The 23,672-nt window shown below is 40.7% G+C and overlaps 1 long non-coding RNA gene across 1 annotated transcript in view; it reads left to right on the top strand.

Annotated features, from left to right (window-relative positions):
• Positions 1 to 3,204: 3,204 nt before the first annotated feature.
• Positions 3,205 to 23,672, top strand: part of LOC148006549 (uncharacterized) — a 161,032-nt gene continuing 140,564 nt past the window's right edge. The window contains exons 1-2 of the long non-coding RNA XR_015684642.1: positions 3,205 to 3,345; positions 4,594 to 4,664. This is a non-coding gene — a long non-coding RNA (uncharacterized LOC148006549). The remainder of the gene's footprint in view (positions 3,346 to 4,593; positions 4,665 to 23,672) is intronic.

Here is a 23,672-nt window from a genome sequence, read left to right as displayed (position 1 = left end):
CCAGAAAAAGCAAATAGAGTAAAATCAGTCTTCAGAATCCAACCTGGCTGGTCTGTGAGCCTTATCAAGTAGAGTGGGTGGGACATTCAGGTAGTATTATTTATCCAATACCTGACCTTGTGGCAAACACTATAGATTTGCATAAATGACAATAGTGATACAAAAAGAGAAGCATTTCTGTTTTAGAAACACAATCTTCTTAGGTATCTGCTCTCCTCTCAGGCTTGGTGTGTGCTCACACTTTTAAGGACTAGCACTTGTGGCTCTGTGTCACTGGCTGTCCCTTGGTCTATCTAGCAGGGCTTGCTTGACAGAACTGGAAGCAGTTCAGAATTCACATCTCCTCTCCTTCCCCATAACTCTTCCCCAAGCACTACCAAATACAAAAACAAAGGCCAGCTTCTGAGTGGGGCCAACATTGCACATATCAGAGGCAGCTAGGCTGAAGCTGCAACTCTGTCAGACTTTGACTTGAGGCAACGCACCAGCTTGGCTTCCTACACACTTCTGTCTTGGCTTCCCATTTAGTCTCGGAGTGCTTTGTGTCACTCATGCTCTTTCTGTCATCCATTTAACCCTTCTCAGAGGAAGGAAGGACCAAATAGGGGAAACCTGGAAGAAAGCTCATGCTCCCGGCCATATTTGTTCAAGAGTTTCTTGCCTTTAGAGCTAAGGATTGGCTGGAATCGCAAACCCTTTATGAGGAGTCCTCAGAAGGATGCTGTTGATTCACAGAGGTCTAGGTAGGTGCACTCCGTTCAGTGTAAACTGACATTGGAGCCCAATAGCCAATGGGCTTGAATTTATTCCAAAGAACATACTCCTTATAGGTAGATTTTTACCATCTATGCTTAAAGTACCTTCTATAACATAAATGAACACATGAGAACTGTCACAGGAAGAAGAAATCATTCTATGTTAATTTCCTCTCAAAGCTAAAGCTGGGTAATCAGAGTCGTGAGCTGACTGTGTTATCTGCCTACAAACAACTGTTGGACTGAGCGGGGGTTGGGTAGTAAATTAAGGTTCAGACATAGTCTTTAGGTATGGGAGAGGCCATGGCAAAGCTACAAGATAGGAGTGTTTTAAATTCAGAAAGACCCTGAAGTCCTGGCAAATAAATTCAACCTGAAGCATTTGACATAATATTTAGCCCACCTCACTCTAATTATCCCTAAATTATAGAATTGCTATGACTTTTACATGAAATTGTATGTACAAAGGATGCTTTGTTAAGCTTGGTGCATAGTAGGTATTTAGTGATGGTACTTGTGTTTTAATGAATTACTTAGTTGCAAATAGAATTTGCTCAAATTAGGAAGGAGGGAAGAACCATTTGGGGGAATTATATAAAGCATGGTTGGCGTAGCCTCAAGGACTAGGAAACTGCCTACTCACACAGCAGTGATTCTAGGCTTGTGATCTAGAGGAGACAGAGACAAGGTGTGCCTTAGGAGAAGTCCATTGTCTCATTGGAATGCTGCCTCCTGCCTCCTGCATTGTTAAATAATCAAAGTGAAAAGAAAAAGAAAAGCAAAAACAAAGGAAAAAGAAAAAAACAAAAGAAAAATGGAGCTAGGTCTGTGAAATTCTGTATTCTGCTGTAATCTTTGTAACCTTTAAAACTGCAGACAGACAAGTAGTTCTTATTTAGTCAGGGACTGCTTGTTGAGGTTGGCCTCTGTTGAATTAAGGGCCACTTTGATTTATTCTCTGTATACAGGCCAATTAGTTTGTTCTTTCAGTCTTAACTTCCCCAATCTTTAACTGTGTAGTTGGGACAAAGAGCCCTGGCCTTCCCCAAAGGATACCCAAAGTCCTCTCCTCCACCCTGATGATCATAGGTAGAGATAACAATTAAAGGAATAGTGTATGAATTCTGAGTTAAGGATTTGAAATGGTTCCTCTAAACACTTCTCCATCTGTGGGTCATGTATCAGATATTTATATTATGATTCATAACGGTAGCGAAATTACAGTTATGAAGTAGCAACAAAAGTAATGGTTGGGGTTCACCACAACATGAAGAACTGTATTAAAGGGCTGCAGCATTAGGAAGGTTGAGAACCACTGATCTACCATGACCAAACCTGGGGAGAGGACCTGTAAGACTGTGGGGTGCTGTAGATTTTAGATAATTATCCTGTTTCCTTATAAGATGACTTGTGTTGGCTTTCTTTTATTGTTGGTTTGTTTTTATCTCTTCCATGATCTGAATGCAGTTTTTAGCTAAACATTTTTCTTGTAAAAACAAACCACTCAGTATTATTCATCTCTGAGCTTTAAGAATTTTGGAAACTTAAACCAATAGAGAAGGCATTACAAGGCTCAGTGCTCTTGGGTGATGAGGATGAGAATCTGGGAGGAGTCTTGGGTTGATGGATGATTCTGACCTACAGCTATTGTCTTTCCTTCTTCCCATGAGGACGGACCCATGCTACCTATAAGAGACAGTCACAGCTTTAAGTGAAGGCATTCTCAGGAGACCTGCCTCTTGTATCAAGACAAGGCAAGAAGCCCTGGAAGCTTTTTGCATTTCTTCTCTCAGCCATGTTTGATTCAGTGTTTAAATCCTGAAAGAAATAACAGCTGTTTTTGTACCATCCCATGGCTTACAGGGAGCCCAGGCTGCTTTGTGATGGAGTGCTTGCGGGATTTAGAAACGCTGACTCCATAGGGCTGCTAGGAACAGACACAGGAATAAAACAAGCTTTGGCAGCATTGATCATGGCCTTGCTGATGAAAAATGCAGTTCCATGTGGCCAGAACATACCTTGAACTGCAGTCCCACTTCCTCATTTACAAGAGGCCAAAATCTGGCAGTGCATGGCTGAATCGGCCACCAGGGTCATGGAGCATATTGGGAGCCAGGGAAGTACAGAGGAAGCACCAATGTAATGCTGCCTCAACTTCTCTCACTTGTTAGATAGATGTCAGTTAGCTGATTTTTCTGGAGTGATATGAGGCTACAACCACCTTGAGGCTGATTTTCCTAACCTTCTCAATGTTAGTGAAGCCTGATCCACAGTTGGGACTCTCAGGCAACAACATCGATCACAAACTCAATACCAGTCAGGCAGTTCATGGACTCAATGTGTTCCTTCCTTTTCTTGTGTCCACCTTTCTTACTTTCCTTGTTCTCATCCCCTTCCCCCTGTTTCCTCTTTATTCCATAATGCTTTGAGAGATGTCTCCTATTCTCAGCAGGGGTTTTCTTTCATCGATGGCGGCCCAGATCATCTAGGCTGACCCAGAAGTGAAATACCGTCACTGCCTTCTGCTTCCCCAGTTTCCAGTTTCTGGGTTGAAGAAGACAGAGCTGAAAGGCAGAAGCGATCTGCCATGGTACGTCATTCTCTGGGTGAACGTAAGGTTGATCGTTTACTCTGGATTCATGCAGAAGGTGACGGAAGGTGCTGAGTTTGTGTACATTCCATCTGCACATTTTACAGGCAGTAGAATTAAACTACCAAATAAAGAGTATGCACAATATAATCTGAGTATCTTACTACCCATCTAAACCAGTGTATGGTTTAGAGACTAAAATAGCTATTGGGGAGACCATTGCAGACTTTCAGAACTTGAAGGATACATAGTGATAAACCAATCCACTCCTTTCCTATACAGTAGATTTGGCAGATTAAGAGGAAATTTGTCTAGGGCACACTGGTGTGTAGTGGCAGAGACCTTTGCTTAAAGTGCCTGGCTTTTCATTCTTCATACTACAACCTCTTAGCCTGTAAGATTCCCAAATATTTTCACCGTCTACATTTTGAATAACAAGAATTGAGCTGAGGATTATTGGAGGCAAAGGTTATATAAAGAATGAAGACATTATTGAGTCACAGTCCTGACCTTGGTACTGAGCGAAGTGACAAGAAGGCATGGAAAATGATGCTTGCATAGACCCATGTGCAGGGGGGAAAAAAATCCGTGTTCTTGGAGATCTGGACATAAGTGCTGATTTAGATACTTACCAACTGTAATCTTAGAAAAGTCTTTTCCTCTTCTCATGCGTAATGCAAAGGAAATTATTTCTGGGGCTCTTCCTTCAGAATTTTATTGTGCAGTTCCAAATGTACATGTTTTAATTCAACAAAATTTTTAATGCATACTTCTTATGTATAGGTTATATGGTCCCAGGAACTGGCGGTTCCACAATGAGTGTGGCATGAGGCAGATACTTATGATAACAGAGCATCATTTTTGCATAAAGGGACAAAAAATGTTACAACCTCAAGGGTCACTCTTCTCCCTGGAAGTAGTAGCTGGAAAAATATCCACCTGTCTCCCTGCTCCCCACAGCCCAGAGTTCTAGGGTTTGCTGTTTCCTGTGGATAGAGTGGCACATGGTGCATTGTTCAGTGGTGATGTTTAAAACACTGTCTTTGAAATATTATGACTGTATGTGTTTGTGTGCGTGTTTCAAGGGTGACCTATATCTTTTAAAGAGAGAACTGTGGCCCACAAGTAAAAATACAATGAAGACTATTAGGAAGTCAGGGCTGAAATCCTGCTGTTGTTATCTCCAGCTTGCTTTGGGGCACCTGGAATACTGACATACTTTTCTTGATTTCTTCTTGCTCTACTCAGGGAAGAAACTTTCCCTGACTATACTGGTCATGAGGTCAAGATGGCAGTGGACTTGGAACCATGAAAAGAAGGTATGAGGAATGGTGTAGGGAAGCACAGACTTATGCTGTGAAGGTTCAAAGGCTGGGTGTGCTGGGGTAAACTGACAGTCGGCAGAGAATCAGAAGAAAAGGCACACACGTTCATTACCACGCACATGTGGATGGGAGCTTCACAAGATAGGGACATCAAAGCCAGGCCAGATGGTTGAAACTTGAATGCCCTCTTCACAAGGAGATGAAATGGAGATGCAGACACTTTGAGAAGCAGGGTAAAGGATGTTTTGAGAGAGATAAATGGCTTGAAGAACAGTCACTAGCTTGGGACCAGGTTCTACCAAGGTGAGGAGTTAGACTTCAGTCTCGTCTTCGGAAATGAGCCGAGACGCACTTTTCTTTGAAAGATAAGGAAACTTCAGAAGTAGTCCTCACCACATGTGCTCACCTCCTGGTACTCTGAATTTGAGGTTCAAGTGGTTGTGGTGGTTTGGATGAGGAATATCCCTCAGAGACTCATGTATCTGAACCCTTGTTTGCCTGTTGATGACACTTTGGGGGAAGATTATTCAATCTTTAGGAAGTGCAGCCATGCTTAGCATGGGTTTTGAGGGTTTATAACCTCATCCAACTTCCTGTGCTGTCTCTCTGCTGCCTGTGTGTATATGAAAATGCAGTGAGGCAGCTTTCTGTTTCTGCTGCCACGCCAGGCATTTCTTGCCACGAGGAATTTATCCCTCTGGGACCTAAGTTACTTTTGGCCATGGGTTCTTATCACAGTGACATAAAAGGAACTGATACAGTGGCATGTTTTTGATATCTTTTGCTTGCCTCCATTTTTCTCTGACACAGAGTTTCACTGTATACTACAGGCTACCTTACCCTCCTCAGTACTGGGGTTTTAGATGTGAGCCGCGACACTGGAAAGCAAAGGGTTGGCAGCGAGCCTGCCATTTATTTTTGGAGTTTACTTGGAGCATCTAGAAAAGAAAGATGAATAAGGCAATCTATTTACAAATTAGTAATAACTAGACTTCCCAGGAAACACCTAAGTGGCATTTGCTAGCAGAAAGATAAGGAAAAACCTTCATCTGTGAGCTACTCTTAGCAGGATGTACTTAGTTAATGTCAATAGCTTAGAATAAATAAACCTGACATTCATGAACTTATGTGATATAACTCACTGGAAAATGTCACATAAGCTTGATGTACAATTAATTTGCTAATTGCCGTGTCTTGCTATTGTGTGTAAACTCTGGAATGGATGAAAACTTCATACTAGGTAGCATCAGTGATTTGTGGTGACTTGGTTTGCTTTGCCTGTGTATTGTGTCAGGTGCTCTCTCAAGTCAGATATGAAGGGTCTAGCCATGGGCAGGAGGTGCTTCACAGCTAAAGCGGCTTCTCTCTTCAGGCAACATAAAACATGTTGTTCTAAAACTATGTGAGACACTTTAAAAGGTAGCCCTCTGCATGTGAGAATTCACATGGTGGAGGCAGGGTAAACAGTTTTGGACTTCTCCAAGGGAATATGCTTGGCTGCCTCTGTGGTAAACTTAGACTCATAAGCAAATGTCATACTTGGTATCATTAATAGTTTCAGTGGAGTCTTAAATGTGTTGTTCTTGTGCTTTCTTAGATGTCTACCAAGGTAAGGCATTGCTGATACCAAATGCTTGACCATCACCAACCTTTACAGTTGAGATTTTGTGTATGTATAGTAGAAAGAAATGATGAAGAGAAATTCAGATTTTACATAATGATACTCAGGATAAAGGCCTAGGAAGTGATCAGGAATACTCTGGGTTTTGCGCATTCTGTAACTATCATGGAAACAAATTAGAGATGGATTTTGGGAGAGCATATTCGTTACTTGCTTCTTATAGTGGATGTGGTCCCCAAGGAAGACCCTGTCTCTAACTCTCTAGTCAGATATATTCCACTTGGTGATATGTTTTCCTCAGGAAGCCTTTACCAGCCCAAGGACTACATACAGTTTCTGCTCCTGCCCCATGCAGTCTTTACTACTTCTTTCTCTTTTCCCCACTAGTGATCTTGATGTACTAGCTGGGCTCTAAGAGCACCAGTAATAGAAATGATGGCAGACACCACTTAATTTTCAGTTAATTTTCTGTTGCTGTGAGAAATGTCATGATCCGAAACAATGTAAGGGAGAAAGATGAACAAGTTTGTTTTGGCTTACAGTTGCAGAGTGCTACAGTCCTTCATGGGAGGGAAGGTGCAGCATAGCATCAGGAGCAGGAAGCTGGCCAGTTACATTTTTATCTGCACATAGGAAGCCAAGAGTGAAAACAGGAATTGATGCAAGGCTGCAAACCCTCAAAGCCCACCAGAAAGACTCCACCTTCCCAACTTGAGACCAATGTTCAAATACATAAGCCATGTTAAGGACTATTTTTTAATTCAAACTGCCACACTACTCTGAAGTACCCACCTCTTAGCTTTTTATTTGTATGCATTGCCCATTTGCAGTTTGAAAACCAAGAGATGAGTATTCTCTTCCATCTAAGTTAAAAAAAAAAGTCTGTAGAGGAGTGAATGAGAAAAAAAAGCACAAAAAAAAAGACAATTGTCTTGTAAATAAAACATACTTACTCTGTCAGCCTCAGCCAGATAGAGTCAATCTGGACAGAGCAATAGGTTTCCACCGTAGCTCTCTACCTTGACCCCTGAATTACCTTGGGCTGCTAAAAAAAGTATTTTACCTGGATTGCATTCCAATGAAATTAGAATTTCAGAGAGAGAGAGAGAGAGAGAGAGAGAGAGAGAGAGAGAGAGAGAGAGAGAGAGTTAGTTCTAAGCATGCACCTTTATAATTGTTTCCCAGGTGGTTCTAATGGACAGTCATATTTGCAAAGCTCTGAGGCAGGAGTTCTGTGGTCATTTGTTATGTTCCTTAGGAAAACAGTCAGGCAAATTTGATCCAAGATGTAAAAGGCCTTAGGCCTAATGTCTTTCCTAGTGTGAGGTCAGCCGGATAAAATGGCAACCCAGTTGTAGAGAAGAGCATTTAGTCCGGCCATGTACAAAATGATCTCTTCTGATGTCTGTGGAACGAATAGGTCTCATGATGACACTTCTAAATGAGATTGTGCTTAATGAGCCGAGGACATTGATGAACCAGAGAAGGACTGGACTCCTCCCATTCCAAGATTATCAGCTTGAGTAATGCATTGGTATCTCTCTCTCTCTCTCTCTCTCTCTCTCTCTCTCTCTCTTTCTCTCTCTCTCCCTCCTTCCCTTCTTCCCTCCCCCCTCTCTTACCATTTAACAAAATGGTTAGCAATTCCTAGCTTATAAGAAAGTATGAAATCCACCTCATTTCAGGGTTACGACTCTCCCCACTCAGAATTGACTCCTTTGTCCTAAAGGAACATAAACAGCGATTTTATACATTATTCCAGAAATGTTGAATGCTGTAGACAACTGGATCACTGTACAGAACCAAGTAGGAGACATATCTGCAGCCAGTGCATGCATGTAAGGAATTTTCTCTCTGCATAATTTTTCGTCTAAGAATGATAGAATGAGGTCCACTTTAATTAAGGGCATAGGGAACACTAATCTATTTTGAAAGGCACCACTAATCTACTTATTCTGAATGGTGGCCATGCTATGTAGATACTAATGTGATTTTCAAGGGAACAGACATAAAAGGGAGTCTAGTGCTAGGAATATCTACAACTGAAACTATGTGTATTTATATTACCTACTCGCTACCAAGCAACCCTAAATCTAGTCTATTATATCTTGTCTAGATAATGGATGTGTCTTATTAAGGGGTTATATACATAATATAATTAAAGTCTGATAAGCAGGGTAAAGTTTTATATATATATATATATATATATATATATATATATATATATATATATATGTTTTCCGTTTGGTTACTATGGTCAATAGTACAAGAGTTTTGTCTCCTAATAAACTATGAGTTACTTTTGTACATACATTTATGCCTTTGGATTTCTATACTGTATAAAGCTAAGAAATAAATTATATGCTACTGTGTTTACACATGCTGTTGCTGTGAAAGTTTCATGATACTGTTGTAATTGTATTCTTTAAACAGATATTAGAACTTCTATAGAAAGTTTCTCACTCATAGAATAGAGTTATTTACAAAATCCTTGAGTAGTTTCAGCAGAGCAAAGTAAAGTGTGCCATCATCAATCTGATTGGCAAAATAGCTGAGTTCTCAATGGAAGAGTCCATGGGGAAAGTCATTAAAAATACTGCAAGAATAGACTGGGGAGATGGCTTTGTTAGGAAAGTGCTTGCTGTGTAAGCAAGAAGACTTGAGTTCTGTCCCTAGAATCTGTACAAAAAAAGTCAGATGTGAGAAAGTAAAGAGGGTAGATCTCTGAGGCCCGCAGGCCAGCCAGTCTAACATAATTTGCAAACTCTAAGCTAGTTAGAGACAGGACTTCAAGAGACAAAAAAAGAAAAAAGTGGTAGGTGTCTCGGGAATGACATCCAAGTTTGATTGACCTCGAGTTTCCAAACTCATACACACAGTCATACATATGCATACATATACACAAATATACTACAGCTATATGAATATCATAAAAAGGAGAGCTGGGGAATGTAGCTCACTGGTACAGCATTTTCTCACCATATATGAAGTCATAGTTTGATCCCCACTACTATTTTATAAAAAGAATTAGCTTCAAATACAAATTGCTGTCTACTGCAGGAAGAAGAACATAAAAATTTGGAATATGGATACATTAATTACTATATAAAATAAAACAAGGAAATGAAAACAACAAAAAACTCTTTGGCAGATTATGAGTATATTTAGAAATATAAAAATCAATGTTTATACTACAGTTCCAAGCAAGGCATTTGGACAAACAGAAAACCATTACTTACACTCAATAGAAAGTGTTCAATGGAGTTCAACCTCAAGGAAAATGAAGTCTGTGTTTCAAAGTACCTGGGTACGCTAACATCTAAGAATGCTATTTGAGCAGCGGGTCCGCTTGTGTTTGGAAGAATGTGCTCTGGGAAGGGAATGTTAGTCAGAACCACAAGTTTTGTGTCTGTGTGTTAGAGTCTATTTTCATATTTTCTGGTGTTTCTCCCAAGGGCAAAACATAAATCTCTTTAGACACAAACAGCTCAGTGGTCAGGAAGGTGCAAGGACTGGGCGACAGAACGTCCTGAGGGTGTGGGGTGCGATGATCATGCTTCAAGGTTATTTCAAAAAGGAGGGAGCAACTAGCAGTTTTGAGTGTTGTTGAGGAACTAAGCCGGGCAGCCAATACGTTCGTCCCTTACTGTAATTGTTTGCGGATTGGACAAAATTCGTATCAGCAGTTCCTATTGAACAAGTGTAGTCTGTAAAGTAGTGTAAGCCCTGGACTAGAGGAAGATGCTCCACACGCCCAGCTCTTAACTCTAGTCCAGTTCTCTTTTAGAGGCCATAAAAGATATGATTGAAATCATGTATGTGGCCACATGCATTAGAATTCTTCATATTGTTCATGTTTGCATTTTTTAAATATGTTGGGCCCCTGTCTTACAGGTACCATTACCCAACGCATGGGTTTTTAGCAGCAGTTCACTCCAGTCAACCTTTTTGTAAAAATCTGCACATTGTCATTGACACCCAGTCCATGTACTTTTTTGAACACTTTTTGGGGTGTGATCCAAAAGACAGCAGAAATTTTCAGTGAGAATCCGTGAAAAGATTTAATTGTAAGGTGTATGTATTCACACAACTTGCCTGTTTCAATGCTGGAGTGAAGAGCTTGCTGACAAGTCCCTGCCTGGGAGGAAACAACCTTCACACCTTCCTGCTAAGTCATGTGTGTTCTAGGGTCCTCTGTGGCAAAGAAAAGAACAGACACAAATGCGTCTTCGTTTTCAGATAGGCTGTCCAGACGGATGGGCTGGATAGCAAGTGCATGGCCTTGGAAAGAAGTAATGCAGACCCTAGATAACTTTTAGATCTAAGATTATAAACAGCAGCAATCAAAAAGGCAGGACGCCTGTCATTGCTAGATTTGGGTAAATCTCATTACTTTGTCTTATTTCTAACAATTGTCTTTTCTTGAGCTCCTGTCTTTTCTTACATCCTGTAACCTTTGAGCTTTCATTGCGTTCACATCTCAAACAGTCAAAAGAAAAAGAGCTTGATTAACAACAGTGTGGTAAAAACCTTTCTGATCACCATTACTAAAGCAGGCAAACAGCCAGTCTGAAAGGCGAACTTCCACCAAGTTATCTGGGACACTCAAGTTCTTCCGTGATAGTTGCGATCTTAGCTTTCCTATTTTGCTTTTTATTTTTCTTTACAAAATGTTGGTTTTGAAAACACATTCAACTAGTTGAGAATCAACTTCTGAGATTGGACAGCATGTGATCCCATAGAACACATTTGCACAGATAATAGAGCACACACCCAGTACCCTGGAGGTATAAGGAAGGTTCGTAGGACAAGATCATTTCACATCTTAGGAAAGATGCGGTTTGAATATGAAGGGAACTTTGTAATGTTTGAAAGGGTAAGGGAGGCAGTTAGGTAGGCGAGCATAGGAAATAGCTTAGTGACGGAGACTATTTGGTATGCACTAAGCACACCCGGCTCTTACAAGGAAGCACCTGTCAGGCAGCTCCTTTCCTTGCGCATTCCATGCATACACTCTCCGAACAATGCACCTAGCAGTCTTGGGTTCCCACCTGCATTACATTCAATACTGGAAAACGGTGTAGGGTTTCGCCTCCCCTAGCTACAGCCAAACTAGACTTTCTAGTCAAACATATCTCCAGAGGATCTAGATATGAAGAATGGAAAGGCTAATCTGGCCAGAACTGGTTTTGGGTTCGTGCATATTAAAGCAAAATTCTGTCCTTAAATGAACTTGGAGTTTCAATGTAATTATTCTTCCTCGTGCACAGGGGACTGTATTATACCAAGGAACTTTTCCCAAATTTTACTGTTTTAAATATTCTAACAATGAATTGCCTAGCACCAGACTCCCTGAAGTCTTAATCCGGGTTGATGAATTCAATCTGAACTAAGCTTTCAGTCTCACTGCTCAGGATTTGTTTCCCTGCCTGGACACCCACAGAGTAGCTTCAGTGGGGGTTTTAGCACAGCCCAGTTCACACTGATGATGCTGCCTACTTGAATTGTTGTCTGTCTGTCAACCTGGAGGTTTGTTGATCCTCCCATTAGTCTGGAGCTGGTCTTGTTTTTGCCTCAGTGGCCCCCATGATCCTTTATCTCACTTCTTAGTTTAACTGGACTCTGAGGCTCTGCTCAACTATGACCCAGCATCTCGACTCTGCAGACCTAGTAGACCCCCAGCAGGGTCACTATTTAATATCATCAGAGACTTCTTCTTCATCCCTGTCAGCTTTCTGCTTACCTTGAGCTTCTTAGAACTTTCTGCTTTGTCCCCTTTAACTCTTTGTAGCCAATCTCTAATACACACACACACACACACACACACACACACACACACACACACACACATCCCTCAGCCAGCTACCGATGAAAATCAGAACTACTTGGCAAATTACAGCCAAGAGAATTGAATTTATTGTTATTCAATAATTCTGACCTTTTGGAAAGACGTGAATAGACACATCTATCTACATACCTGGCATGGTACACTCATGGCAATGATAAAGCTAAGGACACTTGCCTGAGAAATTAAGAGTCGGGCAAATTTCAGCTTCATATGAAAATGCTATTCCCTCCCTGAGCCTGAGGACCTTCTGCAGCCCTGAGAGTGTGGCACGGGGACCAGCAAGTGGATGGTAAGAATGTTCTGCAGTGGCCTCAGCTTTGGTACAGAAAGCTTATAAGATTCCCCACTTCACCCCTTGTTCCCTGACTTGTAGAAGAGTCTCACAGCCAACATTTGTCTTCATTAAAGGTTGTGGATAATTGTTCATTGTTTCACAGCCATTGAAGCTTAATCCTATTTTCAACCTAGATTAAATTCTCAATCATAACCATGCAGATTTCATAATAGAACTGCTATCTTTTCTCATGTGTCTACATCATAATGTGCTATATCATCATCATATTATTATTGTTGTTGTTTCTATGGTGCTTAAAGATAAGTGATTCCAACAGAATTTTTAAAAAGATGGAATGCATACCAACTTGACATTTATAGTCTTTATTTTTATGCTAGTTCAGAAGTAAAACTAATTATGCAAAGTTTATGGTCAAGATATTTTGTTCTGCAACTATTTCTGAAGTCCTCTATGGATAAAGAAAACATAGTTGTTGGAAAGCTCTTAGGCAGATCAGGGTTTCTTTAATATTTTCCACATCCTTCTACTTTTCACACATGTGTAGCATGTGCATATGCTACTTGTGAGAAATCAAAGGATAGCTCTGTGGAGTTGGTTCTCTTAATCCACTTTTACCAGGTTACCAGACTGGCAAAGCAAACAGCTTTATCCCTTGAGCCATCTCACTTGCTTTTTTTTTTTTTTTTTTTTTTTCGTTTTTATTTTTTTTTTATTAACTTGAGTATTTCTTATATACATTTCGAGTGTTATTCCCTTTCCCGGTTTCCGGGCAAACATCCCCCTCCCCCCTCCCCTTCCTTATGGGTGTTCCCCTCCCAACCCTCCCCCCATTGCCGCCCTCCCCCCATAGACTAGTTCACTGGGGGTTCAGTCTTAGCAGGACCCAGGGCTTCCCCTTCCACTGGTGCTCTTACTAGGCTATTCATTGCTACCTATGGGGTCAGAGTCCAGGGTCAGTCCATGTATAGTCTTTAGGTAGTGGCTTAGTCCCTGGAAGCTCTGGTTGCTTGGCATTGTTGTACTTTTGGGGTCTCGAGCCCCTTCAAGCTCTTCCAGTTCTTCCTCTGATTCCTTCAATAGGGGACCTATTCTCAGTTCAGTGGTTTGCTGCTGGCATTCGCCTCTATATTTGCTGTATTCTGGCTGTGTCTCTCAGGAGCGATCTACATCCGGCTCCTGTCGGTCTGCACTTCTTTGCTTCATCCATCTTGTCTAATTGGGTGGCTGTATATGTATGGGCCACATGTGGGGCAGGCTCTGAATGGGTGTTCCTTCAGTCTCTGTTTTAATCTTTGCCTCTCTCTTCCCTGCCAAGGGTATTCTTTTTCCTCATTTAAAGAAGGAGTGAAGCATTCACATTTTGATCATCCGTCTTGAGTTTCGTTTGTTCTAGGGATCTAGGGTAATTCAAGCATTTGGGCTAATAGACACTTATCAATGAGTTCATACCATGTATGTCTTTCTGTGATTGGGTTAGCTCACTCAGGATGATATTTTCCAGTTCCAACCATTTGCCTACGAATTTCATAAACTCGTTGTTTTTGATAGCTGAGTAATATTCCATTGTGTAGATGTACCACATTTTCTGTATCCATTCCTCTGTTGAAGGGCATCTGGGTTCTTTCCATTTTCTGGCTATTATAAATAAGGCTGCGATGAACATAGTGGAGCACGTGTCTCTTTTATATGTTGAGGCATCTTTTGGGTATATGCCCAAGAGAGGTATAGCTGGATCCTCAGGCAGTTCAATGTCCAATTTTCTGAGGAACCTCCAGACTGATTTCCAGAATGGTTTTACCAGTCTGCAATCCCACCAACAATGGAGGAGTGTTCCTCTTTCTCCACATCCTCGCCAGCATCTGCTGTCACCTGAGTTTTTGATCTTAGCCAATCGCACTGGTGTGAGGTGAAATCTCAGGGTTGTTTTGATTTGCATTTCCCTTATGACTAAAGATGTTGAACATTTCTTTAGGTGTTTCTCAGCCATTCGGCATTCCTCAGCTGTGAATTCTTTGTTTAGCTCTGAACCCCATTTTTTAATAGGGTTATTTGTTTCCCTGCGGTCTAACTTCTTGAGTTCTTTGTATATTTTGGATATAAGGCCTCTATCTGTTGTAGGATTGGTAAAGATCTTTTCCCAATCTGTTGGTTGCCGTTTTGTCCTAACCACAGTGTCCTTTGCCTTACAGAAGCTTTGCAGTTTTATGAGATCCCATTTGTCGATTCTTGATCTTAGAGCATAAGCCATTGGTGTTTTGTTCAGGAAATTTTTTTTTACCACTCCTCAATCCAGTCATTGTAGAGCTGCTAGTTCAAAGAAGACCACTGCCAACTAAGCCGTGTCATCTTGGGAAGTCACATTAACTGCTTGGTCTCATTGATAAGAGGTTGGTGTACCTATTTGTTCTCTCCCTCACCCCCTCCTTCCCTCCCTCTTTCCATCCCTCCCTCCCTTCCATCCATCCATCCATCCATCCCTCTCTTCGCCCCTCTCTCTCTCTCCCCTCCCCCTCCCCCTCCTCCCCTTCTCTCTCCTTTTAAGTATGTTGTTACTAACATGAAACTCAAGATTACAAGATGTGTTCTTGGACCATGCTACCATTTTGCTCTGTTTGCCTTTGTCTTTTTGTAGAATGCTTTGTTGATGAGCTCGGGCCTATGTGTATTGTGATAAACACTCCACTTGTTAATAAGCAGTGCTTCCAATTTCCTGCCGCATTTAAAGCTTTGTGAGATTTCTAGGTTACTGAAGCGTGACCAGGATAATGCATAGCGCTTCTATGATTTAGAGCGATGCTGATTCTCCTGTTCTTCGTCCGTCACTAGCTTCCTTCTTCCCTCCATCCTTCCCTCCTTTTACCTCCTTGAGTAACTTGGGTTCTGAGTGAAGGTGTATGGAGAACACCTTTCTATATATAAGCAAGAAATGTGTATCATCCCTGGGAGCTCTGCTTGGTTGGCATTGTTGTTCTTATGAGGTTGCAAGCCCTTTCAGCTCCTTCAATTCTTTCTCTAACTCCTCCAATGGGGACCACGCTCTCAGTTCAATGGTTTGCTGCTAGCATTCGCCTCTGTATTTGACATGCTCTGGCTGAGCCTCTCATGAGGCAGTTATATCAGGCTCCTGTCAGCATGCATTTCTTGGCCTCATCAATATTATCTAGTTTTGGTGGCTGTATATAAATGGGCTGAATACCCAGTTGGGGCAGGCTCTGAATGGCCATTCTTTCAGTCTCTGTTCTAACCTTTGTCTCTATATCCCCTCCTATGAATATTTTTGTTCCTCTTTGTAAGAACTAAAGCATCCACACTTTGGTTGTCCTTTTTCTTGAGCTTCAGGTGGTCTGTGGATTTTATCTTGGATAATTTGAGCTTTTGGGCTAATATCCACTAATCAGTGAGTGCATACCATGTATGTTTTTCTGTGTTTGGGTTACCTCACTCAGGATGATATTTTCTAGTTCCATCCATTTGCTTATGAATTTCATGAGGTCATTGATTTTGATAGGTGAGTAGTACTCCATTGTACAGTGTACCACATTTTCTGTATCCATATTACCCAAAGACTAAACATGGACAGACCCATGGCTCCAGCTGCATATGTAGCACAGGATGGCCTTGTTAGGCACCAATGGGAGGAGAAGCCCTTGGTCCTGCAAAGGCTAGACCCATCCCCAGTGTAGGGGAATGTCAGAGGGTTGGGAAAGAGTGGGGCTGGGAGGGGGAACACCCTCACAGAAGAAGGGGAGGGGATTGGATGAGGGGCTTATGGCCAGGAAACTAGGAAAGGGAATAACATTTGAAATGTAAACAAAAAAGTTTCCAAGAAATAATGAAAAAGAAAGTGTATCATATATTTTAAAACATGTGTTCAAACCCACAGACACCAATTATTAGTTATCAAAGCACAACTTAACCTCTTGTGACAAGAATAACCTCTTCTATCCATTTCAAGTAGGTTATTGATAAGTAGCTTGTTGGAGAGCTTACTAATTGTCATATAGGTCAGGATTGACAGATGAGCCATTTGCTGACTCTTTAAAGCTCCTGAGGGAAAACATAGCTGCTGTGCAGCTTATTCACCAGTCAGCTGAAACCTGCAAGCGACCTGAACTGAAGAAACTGTTGATTCCAACCAGTGTCTTTTCCCATTTCCTCAAAAGTAATTAGTAAACCACAAATTCCAGTCCGTATGAAATTATAAGGACCACCTATGTCCTTAAAGTATAAGAAACTATAAACACAGACACCTACTGTGAAGGTTGTGTTTCTTCTCTTCTTAATATGACTTGCTAATAGAACAACATTTGTTGCAATGAATTGACTCATTTTGAAAGTGAAAGATCTGTTTCTGATGTCAGTTCACCAAAACGACACATAAGATCTTTACATTAGCTGTTGGAGACTATTCCTTGCCACCAGACCTGGAGGTATGCACTGTAGAGGAGACAGGGCTCCACATCTGCTAATGGTGACTTTATTGTTCTTATTCTCCGGGAATCCTTCTTTCTTCTGGCTTCAGAGTTTTCCTTGTGTATCCTCTTCCTTCTCTGAGTTCCTACTATAAAGGGACTCAGTAAAGAAAGAATAAAGTATTCTCGGGGGTAGTCTTAGGAGTGTGCCACAAAGGAAGGCATGTGCTGAGTAGAGTTTCAAACCAGTCCTGGGGCATTGGCTTTGGAGGTAACTATCACATTTCTCAGATAGATTCCCCAGGGCAAAGATTTAGAAAGACTGCTTAGGGAACAGAAAGGGACTCTGAAGATTTGGAGGTACAAAGGTAGATTTGAAAGCCAAAGCAACATCAAGTAAAGAAATAGAAGTGGAGTTGGAAAAGGTAATTGTCAGTAATGGTCCTCAACCACGGTGAGACTCGGTATAGAGCAGATGGCTGCTTTGTACTGCCTTCATTGTACTGCAGCAAGCCCTGCTCTTCATGCTGAATTTCCTCAGGGGCACAGAGGCGTTATACAGTTCAATGGCCCTTCTGCACCCTATGATTGTAGGCTGAGGTCTCCTCCAGAGTCTCTAATACCTCTCCCTGGCCAGCTTCCCTTCCTTATTCTCTGATTAAGGAGCCGTGAGCCTCTCTATCCATCTGCAGCCTAATCTGGAATTTCCAGGGTTCCCCAGCTAACCATTAAATCTGAGAAACAACTATAGAATTCTATGCTTCTGTTTTGTTAGTGGGGTTTGGGGGCAACAGTCCATCAACTGTAAGTGTCAACATACTAGGCTTGGCCACCTGTCCAAAATACAGCAAAGAGATAAATAATTATGAGAAGCAGAAACTATAACTTTTGTGGTAATGCCATGAGTTTTGGCATGAAGAATCGAGGAATGGGGTAAAGGAATTCATAATAAAGTAGTTGCGTTATTGTATTTGGCCATACAGTTTCTACCAAAGAGGTCAAGTTCAGCCACCCAAACATTAGAAACGAATTAAAACAGCCAAATCAATAGTAAAAAGCCGAAAAACTATGATTTATTTAATGTAGCCACATTGTTAAGGAGGACCAAGAGATCCAGTCTCCGCCATGGCTATTTTCAGGGTACTGAAGTAAAATCAAAGTTTAAATAGAGAGTCGAGTAGGTGGACATGAGATTCTTGGGAAATTTTCCATCTCTTTGGGGTCCATTCTTTCAAGAGTCTGCTTGTCAGTTTGAGAGACAAGAGTCGTTTTAGAATATTCTCATTTTTGGCCAGGGAGGTTACAGTCTATGAAGATAGACAACAGATAAGTGCCAGTTCTACAAGGTGATCCAAATAATTATTCATTGTTTGGGGGTACAAGGTGGTTCTCAGAAGCAAATTCCTCCTGCTCCAATGTGTAGCATCCTTATTATTGGTCACTCTCCTCATATGGGGTATTCTGCCTTGTGAAGTCTTCTGTTCCTGGAATTTGAAGTAACTGTTGGTTTAATACAGTAACTGATGACCATTAGGCAACTTGGGGGAGGGAGGGTTATAACAATGGAACATCATAAAAAACTGACAGGATGCCTCCAGTTACCCTTTCATTGTGCCTAGTCTCTGAGGGGAATGAGATAGCTTAGGCATCCCAAATTTCTAGATAGGCACTCCTTAAGTGATTAGTTCACCTATGCGCAGAGATAAGCAGGTGACCCAGAGCAACGAAGTATTAATTGGAGTTTAAAGCCTGGAGTCTGGCAGCCTAACAAGTTGGACTCAGCTGCCTGTCAATTAAAGTGACAAAGCATAGGGAAAAGAGGAGAAGGTATATTTAGTCACTGAAGCCACATGGAAATGGAGGAAATAAAGAGGGGTTCAGTGATATTCAAGTCCATATTTAGGATGCTAAATGGGATTTAGGGTTTTTTAAAAGACATTTTATTTTCAGTGGTGTGTGTGTGTGTGTGTGTGTGTGTGTGTGTGTGTGAGAGAGAGAGAGAGAGAGAGAGAGAGAGAGAGAGAGAGAGAGAGCGAGCCTGTGGAGGCCGGAGGTATTAGCTCGCCTGGAGCTGGAGTTGTGAATGACCTGACAGGTTCTGGGAGCCTACTTTGGGTCCTGTTCATGAGCAGCATGCGCTCAAGTGGTGAGTAGTTTAAGTTTAAATAAAGGGCAAGAGTATGCATTCCTGGTCAAAATGTGCTCAGCCCATCACTGAAACGTTCTTGTTTTAGATTTACTCTTTTCTATAAATGAACAGAACAATTGGAAATCTCCCAGCAGGCTCCTCCTCTGGCTGTCTCTGGGCATTCACTTTCCTTTCCTCCAGATTCTTCCTCTAGCAAAAGAATTTGGGGGAATTCCAGCTCCACGCAGTTTATAGCTTCAATAGTATTATAACTAAGGGGAAGGGTGTATCTCCAGAATATCTTCACTTCTGCCAAGATGGCTATAAAGGCAGATAGAAAATATAGTCAGAGATGCCAGGCTTCCATCCTGCTATTTGTTACTAGGTGGGCCTTTCTGTTACCAGGTTACCGTGGGAAGCCAATGCATTTTAGGTAAAGCATCTTTTAGAACCTGTTACATCCCCATTGGCTCTGGTGTGTTTCCCTGACATCAGTCTTTCCATGCTTTATTTTCACTGTGTACAAATGCTGGAGTTGATGTCAATCCTAAATACATGATGAGACAGACCAATGACCCAAATCATTATGGCCAAATTAATTAAAGCAAGCTTTTTGATTCATGTACAATGACTGTCTTCCCCTAAGACAGGGTTCAAGAAGTCAGCATCAGACATGGCAAAGATAAGGTTTTTATAGTTCAGGGGTAGAGGGGTTTCTAAATTAAGAATTTGGCAGGCAAATAGGCAGGATTACAGAAGCAGAATATAACAGAGTGGTCATAACAAGGTAGTTATAACAGCAGACAGCAGTAATAACCTTGGAAACAAACGTAGGGTTGCAAGATGGTGATGGTGGTCATAACAACAGGCGGTCATAATAACCTTTTAAAACAAAGACACGGCTGCTATTTCCTGGAACAGGCAGTACAGAGCTATTATAGTTAAGGTTACAGATGGGGCATAGCCCAATCTTTCGGAAACAGAGATTTAATCAAGAATGAACTTTGTTTTTACTATAAGATGGCTTTCAAGACAAAATGGAGATAGGGTAGTTCATCATTCCCTCCTTGTCTTGTGCTTCCCTGTCAAATTCTTAATAGGGCCTTAGCATTCTTTATCAAGAGGAAAACAAAATGTGTAATGCATTAAAAGATGTATTGCTCATTCATAAATTATGCCTGCTCGATTAGATATCTTAAGGTTATTATCTTGGTATGACAATTGGAACTACAGGTAACCATTTTGTCCCCTCTTCCAGGACGTTTCCTTTAATATTCCTACCTTTCTGTTAAGGTTAAGTGGCAGCATACGCTCTTCTGTAACTATTTCCTGCTGAAATTAGGATGCTATTGCTAGTGTCTAGGAAGGCTAGAATGTTAGCAAAAGGATGGGAGAGAACTAGGACAATGGGATACTCGTCAGAGCATCAGGAACTGATCCAGCTGAAGAGACAGGGAAGTTACATCCACTGGGCAAGTCCAGCATTTCCCAGTGGTAGACACTGCAAAGTATCTCTGCTAAGACAGATAGACTGGGGACAGCTCAAAGCTAAAGAACCAAAAGGAATCTTTTCTTTTGGAGCTCCCCTTCAGGAATAGGCAATAGGCAGGGAATCTTAGGTTTCTCATTCACAGGAGTATTTCTCTGTAGTCAGTTTGACCTGTAAAAGGTGGGTCTAAGTCTTAATTCTTTCTCAATTCCATAAAACTTACATTATTATGTTTTGTAATCTTAGTGAAATCTACATTGTAGAAAAATCAGCTAACAGGTGTCTGTAAAACAGCTAGAGTAGATCCATGCTTCCAAGTCATAGCAAAAGCTATGCTTTCGGTTAAAAACATAAACATATTTTTTTTTCAGTCCAGAGGGCTGAAGACTGTCTCTATCTAACCCGTCTATATCTCTATCTATAGTGCGCTCTCTCTCTCTCTCTCTCTCTCTCTATATATATATATATATATATATATATATATATATATATATATATATATATACAGAGATGTTTTAACTTGAGGATAAACATCTTTAAGTCTATGTTTGGAAGACAACCAGGGAAAATTTAAAATCTTGAACTTGTGACTGATAATAGCAGTTAATGCTTTTCCAGATTATCAAGACTTGGCTGATTAATGTTAAAACTTTAGATTTCTGAAATCTTAGTATAACAATAGCATAGAATAACTTGCCCTTAAATATATTCAGTCAGTCTTTAGAACCTTATCTCTCTCTCTCTCTCTCTCTCTCTCTCTCTCTCTCTCACACACACACACACACACACACACACACACACACACCCACACAAAGAGAGATGTGTATAATTTAAATTATTTTAGACATGTATAATATATATGTCTTAGTTACAGTTTTACTGCTATGAACAGACACAATGACCAAGATGACTCTTATAATGACAACATTTAATTGGGACTGGCTTACAGGTTTAGAAGTTCAGTTTAGTATCATCAAGGCAGGAACATGGCAGCATCCAGGCAGGCATGGTGCAGGAGGACCTGAGAGTTCTACATCTTCATCTGAAGGCTGCTAGCTGACTATTGGCTTCCAGACAGCTAGAATAGGGTCTTAAAGCCCACTCTCACAGTAAGATACCTATTCAACACTTACTCCAATAGTGCCACTCCCTGGGCCAAGCATATGCAAACCATCACAGTATATAAACCTTAAACTTTTAAAATCCAATTATTTATCTTTAGACATAAGTAAGTGGTTGAATATTGAGAGCAGTCTTTGCAAATAAGTTCCTTTAAATAGTAAAAGTTACATCTAAAACCAGCTTACCCTTTAATGTGAAGCCCATTAGTAGGACAGCCTTGCCTGTGTGTTTGCATTTTTCATCAAGTGACATAATAGCTCTAAAAAGACAAGGCCTGGTTTTTATAAATGCATTAACCAGGCGGCTGTTGCTAAGTTGATAAAGTTAGTTATCTGTCAATACCACCAGGAATCTGAGAAGGATAAATTATATCAGGGAGTATAATTCAGATGCCCTATGTATCAATTAAAAAGACAGAGACTTATGGCTATCCTAGGTTCTTGTGGTCTTGGTGGCTTCATTGGGAGCGAAAGTGTTTGGTCTTTGGCTGTCAACATAGGACAGAATTACATCTTCAGTTGCTGCAAAGGACATCGTCGGCCTTTGGCTGTTAGACCCAGAAGGTCTGAGAGATTTTTCTGGTTAGGAGGAGCTTGGAGAATCTGACCTGCTGTGATGAGGCAGAACAGAGTAGTTAACCCAACAGTGTCCACTTTGTGGGTGGAGGCCTGGTGACAGGGGCAGTTTTTCCCAGCGATTAATGTTTCCATAATTCAGGTGAAGTTGTCTGTGTCCATCATCTTCTTTGGAGATCTTAGGGTTGATTTTAGGAACTGAAATTTCTGTCTGTCATAAGAAGCTTTCTCCATTAAACATTTTAAACATCAGTTTTAGCATCTCTGTAAAGTTTTTAGGGCCATCTATTAAGTATACCTGACTCTAAATAAACTACTTGTATTAGTTACTTCTTTTAGGTTTAACCTTGAAAACATATACAGAAAGCTAAGTGAAGCTTATTAAAATAAATCATTAAATCATAAATTCAGTTCACGGGGACACCAGCAACTTTACTTTCCTCATGCTTTCATAGCACACCATTGCAGAATATCATAGATTTTTATATGACTCAGTTTATGAAAATAAGTAAACCGTAACAAAGTTAGCAAACACAGGGAGGATCTACATATATTCCTAAGTTGGGCTCTGTTAGTATGAATAGACCTTACATAAGGAGCGACATTTTTAATTTTATAGGCTTTTTTGCAGACTGTTTAGGTCATTGTCTTGCTATATCATAAGATAGGAATATCCCAGTTTCTGATGATTAGTGTTTTGTATTTATAATTTTGGCTCTAACTTTAGTTAATCAGCAACTCCACTGAATGTCTGGAATTCAAGTCTAGCCTTGAGTCACTTTCAGAGTAGACCTGTAAGCATAAAAACCATGCCTTGGGTTACATTCTTTAGTTAACAAGAACAGTTAACCAGAAGCAGAACTGTAGAAGTTAAAATAAAAGGTTAGTCCATTTTGAGACTTCGATGGATTATATCTTTGTTTTCATTTTGGCAGGTTTTGCTGCCTATATGTTTAGTTTTGGTAAGATAATCTATGTGGCTTTCTGATTATTAACCCTGTTGTAAGTTTTAAGTGAGCATTTGTTACAGATTCTACAGAGTTTTAACCATATCTGTCTGATAAACTTCTAGATCCTGAGAATACAGAAAGTTCATATAATAGTCTTACAAATTTTTAGATATGGTTTATATCTTAACGAAAGTTTTAGGGAGTTGAATGAAACCAAAAGTTTCAGTTATTTTGTGTCTGCTCTGCCTTGCTCCTATTTTTTCCCCTATCAAGGCAGGTGAATCACCTGACATAGGACAGAAATGTTCCAACTCTATAGCCAACTTTTTATTATAGTAGAAAAGCATAAAACATTGTTTCAAAGTTACCAATATCCAGAACACATTTGAATACCTGTTATACTGAATCCAGTGACTAGAAAGTTAAGAGATAAGAAATTTTCAGTCCTGTCTATTAAAGTAGCCACAGCAAGTGGCAGTGGATCGAGGCTTGGTTGAGCTAGTGAACAAAGTCACCCAGAGTAGCATGCTGGGTGTGTGTGTGTGTGTCCACATTGCCTTAG

This window comes from Rattus norvegicus, chromosome 3 (assembly GCF_021556685.1).
Source record: "Rattus norvegicus strain SHRSP/BbbUtx chromosome 3, alternate assembly SHRSP_T2T, whole genome shotgun sequence".
NCBI classification, from domain to species: Eukaryota; Metazoa; Chordata; class Mammalia; order Rodentia; family Muridae; genus Rattus; species Rattus norvegicus.
This window is presented reverse-complemented; position numbering and strand designations above follow the sequence as displayed.